We start from the raw sequence: 13,136 nt of genomic DNA on the forward strand, positions 1-13,136 counted from the left end.
ACATAGTGAGACCCTGTCACAGAAAGAAAAAGAAAGACGGTTTCCAGAGCAAGCACCTTCTTACTTAGCCAACAGACTTATTTGGGGTGCCTATGAAGAAACCAGCTAGAGGTTAAGGGGAGCTAAACACCTCCCCCAAGGGACCCATTATTTGACAGTAGGTAGGAAGGAACTAGCTAGGTGTCCCCAGTGCCCGGGAGGAGTCACTCCTTGTGGCCTGGGATGCCAAGAGTGGGGGACAGGTAACACATTCCAGATGAGCTCTGCCCTTTGACATTCCACCGCGACCCCAAATGGGTTAAAGCCCTAAGTCCATACACAGATGGCTTGGAGGGTGGATATTAGTCCCAGCTCTAGTGAGACCCACAACCAGAGAGGAAGCAGCTGTGGGAGGCGATTTCGCTACTCCCATAGAGGCCACGAGGCCACGGCCTGTGGCTGGAGGCATCCTGGTGGCTGCACTTAACTCCCTGTTAGCTGGACCCCACTTGGTATCAGACTGTAATACATAGCACCAAGCTGATGCTCCCAGTGGGTCTAGGGGCTGTGTTTTCTCTGCGATCTGATTGTGGCAACTCCCCCCTCCGGCTCGAACCCCTGAAGGCTGCATAACTATCACTCCGGAATGACAGGAGTCCAGGGGCTCATTCTGTAGCTCTCTGAGAAGTCATCAGCTGTAGGATTAACCCAAACTGGGCAGGTAAGGGAGGGGACCTTGTCAAAGGGCAGAGGCACAGACGGAATAGGTGCAAAGACATACGTGCTCTTTTCCCACGGGGCACCTCCTCTGTTGTACAGGGCTGAGATTTAGTTCTCTTTGGGGTTATCTGAGCGTTGCTTTGTTCCAGGTACTGTTTCAGTTCATAGGCCACAGCTCTAGGGCGCTAGCGTAGATGCTTTAGTCCCAGGACTCTAGTTGGGCAGGAGCCTGCCTCCTAAAAAAAAAAAAAAAAAAAACCCAAAACGTCCTTTCTTTGATCAGTTTCTTCATCTGTGAAATGGGACTAGGACTCTGCCCCCGTTTTTCCGGTGGAATTAGTGTCTACTGAACGCAGGAAAAGTGGTTTGGGGAAGGGTGCGGTCTTTGAACTGAGAGTCGGCGGACGGACGAGCACCTGAGCTGGAGGGTGGGCAGCCAAAACCTCCCTCTCAATTCCCATAGCTTGTTGCCCCACAGAACAGCTGAACAGGGTCCAGAAGGTCGGCGGATTTTCCCCGGAAGGTGCGTCTCCATGCCCAGGCATCTCTTACAAAGGGGGGTGGGGGATATTTATTTTATTTATTTGTAAAGTTGCATGGAAAAAAGGAGAAGCCGGGCGCGCGGGGGAGCTGAGCCTGGGCGGACCTCGCCAGGACGCTGGAATCGGCAGGCGCAGGGGCTGCGGCTCCAGCTTCAGAGCCTGCGGCGTCCAAGTGGCCAAAGCTGCTCTGGGAGGGAGGCCGCGGGAGGAGGGAGGGAATCCGAGGTGGAGGGGGGGGGTGTGAGGGAGCCGATAGTCCGGTCCGGGTTTTGCCGGCAGCCCCCGGGCAGCGTTCGGAGCTCCTGCCCGGGCGGGCGGGCGCGCGGCGCGGCGGCAGAGGCGGCGGAGCCTGAGCTGGGATGTAGAGGCGGCGGCGAGAGCAGGCGTCCGAGCAGAGCCAGAAGAGGAGAGCCTCGCCCCCGACAGCCCGGCTCCGAGTCCCAGCCTGTGCCTAGCCATGCGCGCCGCCTGCTGAGTCCGGGCGCCGCACGCCGAGTCCTCCGCCCGCCGCGCCGAGAGGCGCTGCGCTCCGGGGTGATTAGTTGCTTTTTGTTGTTTTTTAATTTGGGCCGCGGGGAGGGGGAGGAGGGGCAGGTGCTGCAGGCTCCCCCCCCCCTCCCCGCCTCGGGCCAGCCGCGGCGGCGCGACTCCGGCTCTGGCCCCGGGCGCGGCGGGCGACTGGAGCGGAGCGCACCGCGGTGGTGCCCAGAGCGGAGCGCAGCTCCCCGCCCCGCCCCTCCCCCTCGGCCTCGCGGCGACCGTGGCGGCTCGGACGACTCGCAGAGCCGGTAGGTGTCGGGCCACAGCCCTCCCCCGGCCCCCCCCCCGGGAGGCCAGCCCCCTCCCCTTCCCCGCCTCCCTCCCTCTCCTCCCCCGGGGCTCCGTGCGCGGCCGGGGCCGGAGTTCGCTGCAAGTCCGCGGAAAGTTTGGTGGCGCGGGTTCCCCCGAAGTTCAGGTGCGGAGAGCCAGGGATGGGGAAGGAGGGGTCGGTGTTTGGGAGGGGCGGGGGACGCCCGCAGCCTGAGCCGCCGGGCCTGGGAGACCTAGCTCCGGTGATCGCTCGGTGGCCGCTGCTATATCCAAGCCTTCCCAAGCCGCAGTATGCTCGGTCGCAGATCACTGAGTTCAGACAAAAAGAGGGGTTTTAGGGTCGAGGACGGCGGGCTGGGAGCGGAGGAGCGAGGCTGGAGCTCTCTCTGCGGGGGACGCTTCCTTCCCGATCACTGGTGCTCGCGGGCGCCGGGGGTCCTCACCTCGCAGTGCTGGGCGGGTGCTGCGCCTGCGGGGGCGGCTGCTTGCAGATCTGCGGCGCGCACTGCCCGCATCAGCCCCCCACTAGCTGCCCTGTGTTTGTAGGCGACCATAACTGCCCCGAGCGCCTCGGTCCACGCGTGGCCGTGCCTCCCCTTCGACTTGGAAGAGGCGGCGGCCACTTCTGTGTTTCCGCTCCGGCTCCTCGCCCCCGCTGCCTGCAGGGTGCCTGGCGGGCTGATCAAGTTTGACCTTTTTTTTCCCCCCCCCCGTCAAAGTATATCACCCCCACCTTCGCCGCCCAGGCGGCCTCTCTTCTGTCCTCTACGGCCTTGGGGAGTCTCTGACTGCCTCTCCGCGTGTGCCCAGCTGCGTGCAAGGCCGGGGACGCAGAATGGGAGGGGGGGGGAGTGTTCCTCAGCTGCAGGGCTGCAGGGGGCGGGCATCCCAGGCTCCTGCCACGCTGCTCTGGCCCCGAATTTACCCCCGAAGTCCCGCCCGAGCCCCCTCCCTTTCGCATCCCTGGAGCCGGGGGCTGAACCGCCGCGAGAGGAATGTGTTAATTTTCTGACTGGGGGAAGTTGTCCTCACCCGGAATGGGCTGTTTTCCGGCGGGGAGCGCGGGGTGCGCCCGGCTTTGTTTATATTATAGGTTCTACCGAAAGTGAGGAACCCCGATTTTTAAGTAGGGGACCTGTCACAGGAGCTAGTGCGCAACGGAAAGGAGCAAGAAAAATTCCCGTTTTCCTTCCTGGGGGAATCGTAAGGGGTGCGCAGAGTTGGGTTGGTGCCATGGGTCGCAAGGAGGTACTATTAGATTTGGGGGGTTCTGTAGTGACTCATCTTGAAAGACTTGGTCTCTCTAGTCTTCCTGAGGAGGGGAATGAAGGTTTGGCAGCTGCACCCTACTTTGCTCCCCGGGACCCTGGGTAGTCTGAGAGTTGGGTCTTCCAGTTGGGGGGGTTCCCAAAACGAGTTGCGGATTAGGCCCTTGATCCCCGCCTTGCCCTGAGCCCCCGCGCAGTTTGGAGCCCTTGGTTTTGTAGTGTGTGGAGCCCTCCCTCGCCCCGAGGGTTTGCCCAGGAAGCGTTGGGGAAGGGGGCGTGTGATCGCTGGCCCTCGCCCCCGCCCCCGCCGGAGCCGCCCCGGGGCCGCCGGCAAACAGAGTCCCTTTCAAGTTTTCCGCTGGGGCCGCCTGGCGGGGGCTTGTGAGCGCTTGTGTCGCTGCGGACTTGTTTGGAGCGCGGTTTGAACGCCCGGCGCCACCTCAGCTGCCCCCGCCCGCGGGCTTCGGGGTGTACGGTCCTAGCGATGGAGAGCATTTAAATGAGATGGTTAGGGGGTGCCGGGGGGGGGGTGTAAGCTTGACCTGACCCTTTACCGAAAGACTCCTGTGTCCTGGTTTTAGCTGGAAATCCTTCCCATCCCCTTTTTGAGAGGTGCGAGGAGACTGGCCGCGGCCACTTCGCCTGTGACTGCATGGTTGTTGATTTTGCAGTTCCTTAGAGTCAAGCTGGAGCTTGTTGGGGGGTGGGGGGGTAGTGGCTCGCTTTGCAGCTGTCAACTCCCCAACGGAAATTGTCCTTCTCCTTAGGGAGGAGGGAGGGGTGACAGTTTGATTTTTGCCCCAGGGAGGGGTGGGAACAGCTGAGGGAGGTTGGCCCCTGGGTTCCCAGTCAGCCCGGAAGGCTCTGTACCCCCACCTTCCCCCAGAGCAGGAGCTGGGTTCTCTATGGGAAACCCCTAGCCAAGCTTGAGTCCCCCCCTTTCCAAGGTGGGACAGAGGGTCCTCTGCGAACCGGGCCCCTGGCTGGCTGGCTTAGTAGTGCCTTATTTCTGTGTGCGTTTGGGCCCGGTTTCCCAGCTCAGCAGGTGACCCTGGCCTGGGCTTCCTATCTCCCCTGTTGACTTACCGGAGGGCCAATGGCCTCCCCTTTATCACGTGAGGTCTGGAATGTCCACCCGGCTGGGCTGAGCTGGGCCGCATGGGGGAAGGGGAGGGGAGGGGAGGGTTCTGAATCCGGGGGCTGAAGTCCCTCACATGCTCTGTGCCCGGGGCTCCCATTGTGACCCCTCAGTCTTGCTGTTTCTTTTCTGGTACCTATTTGGCAAGTGTGAAACTGGGGCCCATAGAAATGTGGAGGCATGGTTGTCTCTGTAGATGAAGTACCTCATCTTCTTCAGGTCCCCACCTGGTTACTCAGGAGAGCATGCAGTGAGATGGAAGGGATGAGAGAGCTTTGGACTGAGCCAAAGCCAGTGGACGTCCTAGGGTGCAGGGTGCCCTAGAGAGATGGAGGGATACAGGTGGGACAGACCTGGTCCTGCTCTTGGAATTCCGTGTGATCATGTAGTCACAGCTAATTCTCCAGCATTGGCTTTCGCTGGTCATGGATGGTGCAGGCTTGACTACTGTCATTACATGTAACTCATTTACTCATTCTCTGACAGGAAATAGAAGTTACTGATGACTTTGCCGTTCTGGGGCTGTGTGTTCTGCCTCTGTAGTCTGGAGGGGCCACCCGCTTGCTATACTGCTCTCTGACCCTTACCACCTGGTCTTGTTCTGGAGCTGTGTGTGGCTCTGTGTGTGTGCGCGCAAAGCGTCCTTGATTAAGTATATTAATAGTTAAACTCTCGCTCATAGCTGGAACTCACCAGACCACAAAAAGCCTCCCCGGTTACTCACGCACTACTGCCCAACAAGAATATCCCACTAAAGTTTTTTCCCTGCATTCTCCAACTTCCCTCTTACTCTGCCTGCCCTCAGTGCTGAGCCCACCTTCCCAGGCTGCTGGTAGTGAGAAAGGACTGCCCCTTCAGAGACCCCGAGGCAGTGTCAGCCAGCAAAGATGGGGTTGTGTGGCAGGCACTGGGTTGATCTCCTGTGTGAGACCCAGGCTGGTATATCTGTCTTTGAATCTGTGTGGAGAACGTATCTGTCTGAGGACGGGGGAGTTTAGGATGGGTGATTTTTGTGAATGGTTATGCATTCACTCGTTAGTATGTCTGAAGGTTGGCCGGTTCCCTATATTGTGCGCACGCGCGTGTGTGCGTGCGTGCGTGTGTGTGTGTGTGTGTGTGTGTGTGTGTGTGTTCGTGTTCTGTATGTTTTGAGTATTTGGAATTTTGTAGGGCTTGTGATTTGTATGTATTTGTTTTGAGACAGGCTCTTACTATGTAGCCCTGGAACTTACTATGTAAACCAGACTGGCCTTGAACTCACAGACATCTGCCTGCCTCTGCCTCCCTAGTTCTGGGATGGAAGGTGTGCCCTACCACTCCTGGCTCCTGGCATGTATCTGTTTTATATGGACTTACAAATCTAGAAGTATCCACTCCTTTAGTGGTATGTGTCTGGATTGTCAGAGTTCAAATAAGCCTAGTGTGGGAATATTTGAGCTGGGTGGGCAGTAGTCAGTGGCTGGTGTCTGTGCTCTTTTCTCTTTCTATGTCTCCGTCTGCCAGTCTGACTCTCTGAGTCCTTCCCTCCCTGCTTGTGAAGCAGAGAGACTTAAAACCTTCTCTACTCCGGGGTGCCCCTCCCCCTCCCCAGCAGTAACCGGGCAGCCTCCCGGTCTGCCTGCCTGCTGGGAGTTTTGGAAGCCATGGAGGGAGACAGGCTGGGGCCGGGGTGACAGCGCATATCCACAGTGATGGCAGCCTGTGATTATAAGAATAAAAGGATTTTAAGGTCATGGGTGTTTTTTTTTTTTTTTTAAATGTTTCTCCCCTTTACGGAGCCGGTGGCAGCAGAGGTCTATAACTGTGTCTGCAGGTTAGAGTATGTCCCTGTGCAGGTAAACGTGTGTGTGTGTGTGTGTGTGTGTGTGTGTGTGTGTGTGACTTAACTGGGAGCACAGTCACGTATGTGCATGCACAGCAGAGTCTGTGAGAGGGCCTGCCTCTCTGCCTTGACCTCTCACATGAGAGTCGGTGGGCTTGTCCTGGATTCTCGGGGGTGTGGACACGAACATGATTTCTGCTGCTGGGCATCCCATGGAGCTGGAACTCCTCACAGTCTTCTAAGGGAGAGTGGTCTAGCCTCAAGCCTTGCTTACCTATCTTCCCCTCCCTTAGTTGAATCTCTCCGGCTTGGAGAGTAGCTGGACCCAGTCACCTGGACAAGGCCACATCTCGGGGTGTCAGTGCCCCTGGCCCTGCTCCAGCCTCTGTAATTGCATTCTGCTGCCTAATCCCCCGCCAGCTCAATTAGATTGCAAATTCTTCTTCATTTCCTGCCTCTTGATGCTGGCCTCCCTCTGGGCTCGCAGGGATTGGGGGGTGGTGGGCAATCCCAGCTTCCCTTTAGCTAGCTCTGGGGAATCTGGGAGGGTGATTAGTTCCTGGTACTGTGACCCTAAAGCTCAGATCAGAACCCTGGGGACCAGCAAGACAGTGAGGGTTCCACCAACCCTTTTGAGCCAACTACAGTATCCCTCTGTCCAGAAACAGGTTCTCTATTAGCTGGTTCAGGGTTACCTGTAGAATAGGCAGGTCCCTTTTAGCCAGGCCCCTAGGCCGGACCATGACCATGGCCTCCATAGGCAGTGTCCAACTCCTCTGCTCCTAACACTTACTACTTACCTAGCATAGCACTTATGATTTACTTTCCCCCCTCCAAACAGGATCTTTCTATGTAGCTCAGGCTAACCTCAGACTTGGAGAGACCCTCTTTCCTCTGCCTTCCCATGGGAATGTACCGGCATTTCCTGATAACTGTTCCAAGCCATAATGCTTTTAGGGGCCTGTGGGACCACCAAGGCCTTCTACTGGATCCCCCTAATACCATCCCTGGACTCCACCCAGACAAGTACCCATGAGCAGCAGGACTCGAGAACATTCATCAGACCTGGCTGTGAATCCTGGCCACTGTGGCTGCCTGTATGAGGAGTGTCTGCTAACCTGTTTTCTTATCTCTGAGGTGAGGACAGTAAGTGGCTACCTCACGAGACCAGTTTTAGATTGAATACAAAGACTCAACACGCAGCATGAGGAGAGGGCTTCATCTAATCAGAAGTTGGCTTTTGGCGGGGGTAGGGGGGTGTTTTTGTTTTTGTTTTTTGGAGACCGGGGGTGTTTTTGGTTTTTGGAGACCTGGATCTCTCTAGCTTTGACTGTCCTGGAATTTGCCATGTAGACCAGGCTGGCCTTGAACTCACAGAAATCCACCTGCCTTTTCTGGGATTAAAGGCGTGTACCACCACACTAGGTTTGCAAGTTGGCTTTTATAGTGTCGAGAAACTCCCCAGTGAATTGCGGGGGGGGGGGGGCATGGATGTCTCTAATAACCAGCTTTGTGGCCTTGGCTGCATCACTCCCCATCTGTAAAGTGGACCGATGGGACTGACCTCGGCATCAGAAGGTGTACAGGATGCAGGATGCTTAACCCCCAGCAGGGTTGCCACATGCTATCTTACGTGATTTTCCTCACATGAAGTCTGGCACGGGTGGAACTATATAGCCACGGAGGACAAGGGACTGGCCAAGGTCATGGGACTGTGATGGGGCCAGGGAATGGCCTGCTGGCTCAGCTGGGCTGGGAGGCACAGCCTCCTCTCTCTGCTGGTCACTATGAAAAGTGGTGGCTTGGATGGACAATTTTTCTTTTTTTCCGGGAAGGGTCGTCTAACCCTCCTCCCTCAGGAGGTACCATGGCAGCCACAGTGCTGACAGGTCTCCTGGCTCTTCCTGGGGTGACTGGCTGTACCCAGCTCAGCCTGAGGGGAGAGGGAACTGCAGAGGTCTCTCCTATCAGCAATCCCCACGGCCCCTCCCGCCCTCTGCATGTCCTCTGTTGGACAGGCTATGACAGAGGTGAGGGCTCCTTCCAGCCTCAGGCTCCCCTGTAGCTTACTGGCTAGTCTTCTGAATTCTGTGACCTCTGCCACTCACTGGCCTGGGCTCTTTAATATTTCATGGCCCTTCAAGTCGACCCCCTGCCCCAGCCCACAGGGCCCCCTTTGTCTGCTCCCCCACCCCCGCCCCAAGCATCTCTGTCACTGAGTTACTGACCCAGCGGCTGCCTCTACCTTCTCCCACCGTGACCACTGTGACTGCCCCTATGGCCTTCCCTGGTGACCCCCAACTCTACACCTCCGTTGGTCACCCCCACCCCATTTCCATCTCATGTGTCCCCTCCTGACATCTCTGACCCATCTCATCTGCTTTTCCTCCATTTTCCTCTTCTGTTGGTCTCCCCCTTCCCAGAGGAACAGAAACCGTGGCAACTGGTCTGCCTGCCTGTCCTTGCGCCCTCCGCCCCTTCCTGCCCCCTCCTCTGGCCCGGCTGGCTGGCTGGCTGGCTGGCGTAAGAGCTGGTTTTATTTATTTTTCTGTTTGTTTGGGAAGAGGGCAGTGGCAGCCCTGGGCCTGGCTGCCGCACTCTGCTTAGAGCAGCGGGCAGGCGGCCGGCCGTGCTGGCCTCCCAGGAATGTGGCTGGGGCGTCCTGCGCTGTATTTACTCCTCTCCAGCTGCTGGGCTCCACAGGGCAGAGCCAGGCCTGCCCAGTGGCCCCTGGGGAGCCTTGGACTCACTCTGTCCTGTCTGGCAGACCCCACGTGGCTTTTGAGGGGACCAATCCCTCCCTTGCCTCTGACCTCTTCTGACCTCAGGCTCTCTTGGTCTGCCAACAGGAATGCTTGTTTGCCATGCTGGAATGAGCCTACAGTGAGGGTACTGGAGGCCTAGGACCCAGCAGCCACCCTATCTCCCACCCAGTAGCCTAACCTAGGCCTGTAATCTCCTAGTCAGAACTATGAAAAACTATCATTCTGGCCTCTCTCCACTGGGTCTAGTCCCTGTCTTTGGCACAGTTCCTCAGCTCTGCTCACATCATGGGCAGGTGTGAGGTAGGTGCAGAGTCAGAGCAGCTGAATCCCTCATTGCCCTCCCTAGGGCCGTATGTACACACCTGAGTGTGTGTGTGTGTGTGTGTGTGTGTGTGTGTGTGTGTGTGTGTGTGTTGAGACCTGTTTAGTCACAAGCACGTGCTAGGTTGTACTTTGCTTGGAGACAATGCCGCACTCCCTGTCATCAGCTCCCTCATTCATCAGATGCTTACAAGGTTTCGGAGCCTGTTCTTTGCCAGGCTTGCAAGTGGGATGTGGCAGGGACTCTCTCCGTGCCCGAGTGCCTGGCACCGTGTGAGTGTTCAAAGGTTTTGGCTATTGCCATCACCAGGCTCGGCCCCCACGTGGATTTGAGAATGGCTAGCCCACCCTAAGCCCTACTAAGTGACGCTACTGTGTCAACATCTTTCTGGCCTTTTTTCTGCTTTTCATCCCCACGGTAGACGGTAGACGGAGCTGGGTGTTGTTTGCGCCCGGCTGTATCCAGCTGAGGAAAGAGGCTTAGAGTCTGATTTGACACTGGCAAACAGAGTCCATGACAGCCTGGGAGGACCCTGAGGACAGCTAGAGTTGGGTCAGTGTGTGATGGTTTTTGTACCTTCCCCTCAGCCTGCAAACACAGGTCCGGGTCGCTCCCACCCCAAACCTCAGCCCACCCCCCCACTCCCGCCCCCAACTCCATCACCCCAGCAGAGGAAGGCTGGTTGACTAGTTAAGCAAATGAATGAATGAATGAATGAATGAATGAATGAATGAGCTGGCAGTGTGAGTGAACTTTCCCAAAGTACACGGGGCTGTGGGGGTAGATAGGCTGCTGTGTAGACCCCTGCTGGCTCAACGGAAGCACTCAGGAGCACCAACGACCTGCTGGGCCTACCTTCTTGGACCTCGGTGTTTCTGTCTGTCAATTGGGCTCCGACTTGGAGTCTTTTTCTGGCTGGCTACCAGCTGGCCTCAACTGGGGCCAGCCTGGGAGGTGAAGGGACTGGTGGGAAGCAGGAAACAGTGGGTGGTGAAGACAGGAAGATAAAGCCAGGAGCTTGGCTTGGAACCTGAGAAGCAAAGAGACCAGCGCTGACCTGATGTGGGCTGGGCCCTCCTTTGGGAAGGGGGGGCACAGGCATGCGCGAGCGCGTGCAAGCATGCACACACACACACACACACACACACACAACACCACCAACAACTCTTGCTCCCCCACAAGCTCATTTCCTGACATCTGTGTAGTTAGTGGCCCTGTGTGCCAGGAGGAGGTGGCCTGTCCCCTTGGGGTTAGACGGGCTCCTCCCCAAGCTCATAGTAAACCCCAGCTTTATGTCATTTCCTGTTGACCCTGATAGAAGAAACCCAGTCCCTCTCCCCAAAAACTAGGTAGGAGATTGGTTAACTGGCCCAGCGTAGGAGACGGAGGTAGGCTGGACACAGCCCCTCCTCCTCAGGGCTGCCAGGTCTTGGCAGTTTAGAATTTTTAGTGATAGCAGTGAAAGGATGGTTTAAGTCTGGATTTATGTCATGTTGGGATTCTATAATCACCGAGGAGTGAGTTTTCCTGTGGGAAGGAAGCATGAACGGCCATGCTTCAATCTCCTTGTTCCATGATAGAGGACTCTGGGGTGTGGGGCTGGGGCTGGGGGCTTTCCTGAGGTCACAGATCCTGGAGAAGACCTCAAGTGACAGGAACCTATTCCTGGGACCGAAAGGCCAGTTCTGCATGGAGCCTGTGGGCTCTGGGCCCAGCCAGGCAGCAAGGGGCCGAGGCTGGCCTGTAGGCACAGGAGGGCTCCTCCCTGTGGCAGCCTGCCGCCTGCTGCCCACGCTTCCCGAGGCACCAGCGTGAGGAGGAAATGCAGGCTGTTGCTTCCAGCGACAGCAGGCAGGGCCGGGCGCCTTCCCAGCTCCCCCTCTGACTCATGGCTGCCTGCAGCTCCCCTCCCCTGGGGTCCTCAGCAACTCCATCTGTGCAATGGGGAGAAGAGACTTTGTCCCACAGTGCGGTTCACTGCAACAGCAAGCCTAGGAGTCTTCCCGAGACCGCTGTTAGGCTATGGAGAGTGGCAGCATAATCCAGAAGGCCTTCCAGCACCGAAAGCTTCCCGTGGAGTTACTCCGGGGTTCCCGACTGCCTGGGAAAGGGGTGACTGCGTTCCTGAGCGGGAAATGGAGGTTAATGGGGTGGGTAGATAAGAGAGGGAATTGAATCCGTGTCTTTCAGGATAAGATTGGGTGGGAAGCCTGCTTCTGCCCCTGTGTATGTGTGTGTGGCTCCCTCCTGATTTCAGTATGTCCATCTGTAAAATGGAGCATGTTATCCCTCCAGGGCCAAATAAGCATCTCCACTGGATAGGTGAGGGGTGCTTGGGGACTCTGAGTCAAGTGGCGCGTTGCCCGGGGAGAAGGGGATCCTTGGCGGCAGGAATGGGGGAGGGGGTGACTGGGTCACAGAGGTGAGTAGAAGGAGCTTGGCAGCTAGTTAGGCTTTGGCCAGGGGAAAATCCCCGCTGCTCCCCTAGGAAGACCCGAAGAGCTGGATGGGAAGCAGTAGGGGGCAGACTTGGCCTCCCTCTGGCCCCCCTCAGGTCTACATGGAGTCATCCCAGCCTGGCAGCTGGGTGGGTGTGCCTCTCATTGCAGGAGAGCTGGAACGCACCCCCTCATGCTCTGTAGAGGGGGGTTATGACTGCCAAGAGGGGTTGGGCCCTCATCCAGATTTCAAAGCCTTCTGATGCCCTCAGCTATGTCCCGAGCTGCAACCTGGGGGTTGGGGAGAGCTGGCAGGTGCCCTTTCGTTGGCCCAGGAGAATGGGAAACCCCTGGAAGGGCCTCCTGGGATGTTGGGGGAGCAGCAGGGATATAATCAGCTGCCACCCAGACAGACTGGCTTGCTTGATGTAGCCTCCCCTTGTCTCCCGTGCCCAGGGCCAGGGACTGGGGATAATGTGAGAATTGAAACTGGCCTCTCCTGCCCTTTCTTTACCCCAACTGTCCACCAAGCTATAGACTCTTCGTCTCTTCCCATCCCTGGCTGCGTCTGCAGAACCCCCCGGGAAGACAGGGAGGAGGCTCTCAGCGGGCTCAGAACAGCGGGCGCCTGCTCAGCCAAGTATTTTGCGGGAGCTGTCAGAGACAGACAGGCACGTGGGGAATTCAGTGCATGTGGGGCTGGGGGAAGCAGCGGGTGGGCAGAGGAGAGGAACTGTGGTTGCCTCCCGGCCTGCTGAACCCTGTGGAGATGACTGACCCCCCCCCTCTACCCCCAATATCAGAGCAGAGATGTAGTGATCCTATCCAGGGCCCAAGCTGGGGCAGAGGCTCTCCTGCTGAAGTTAGGATCCAGACAGGAATTCGGGTTGAGCCCGACTGTCGCCTCCAGGAAATAGCATCTAACACACGCGCGGGCGCGCGCACGCGCGCGCGCGCGCGCGCACACACACACACACACACACACACACACACACAGCCTGGCACAACTTGTCCCCTTGCCAGAGTCTGGTTGGGTAGATTGGAGGAGATTGGTATTGCCCAGGCTGAGCAAGGAAAAGGCAGAGTGGAGGGAGTGGTGTTTATAAGCTTCAAGTTTATGGGGAAGAAACCTCTCAGGCTTTGTAACCACTGCGCAAAGACCCCAGCTTAGTTCTTTTTATGAAGTATCCTCAATAAAAATCCTGCCAGGCAGGACAGAGCCCAGAGCTGAGTAATACATGATTTTGTTGTTGTTGTTCACGACTAAGACCCAGAGAGAGGCATTCACCTGCCCAAGGTGACTGACTACCCATCCATCCTTCCCTCTATCCT

General features: G+C 57.5%; 1 protein-coding gene across 4 annotated transcripts in view; it reads left to right on the plus strand.

Moving 5' to 3' along the window:
* Positions 1-1,502: 1,502 nt before the first annotated feature.
* Cxxc5 (CXXC finger protein 5) overlaps positions 1,503-13,136 on the plus strand; it is a 32,073-nt gene continuing 20,439 nt past the window's right edge. The window contains exon 1 of one of the 4 annotated variants that reach the window (XM_036204623.1): positions 1,503-2,029. The gene's annotated coding sequence lies outside the window, so the exon portion shown is untranslated. Of the gene's footprint in view, positions 2,030-2,115; positions 2,197-7,241; positions 7,417-13,136 lie in introns of those variants that run through there. The other 3 variants (XM_036204624.1, XM_036204625.1, XM_036204628.1) reach the window with 3 other exon arrangements.

Source organism: Onychomys torridus, chromosome 13 (genome assembly GCF_903995425.1).
Source record: "Onychomys torridus chromosome 13, mOncTor1.1, whole genome shotgun sequence".
In the NCBI taxonomy this organism is placed as follows: Eukaryota; Metazoa; Chordata; class Mammalia; order Rodentia; family Cricetidae; genus Onychomys; species Onychomys torridus.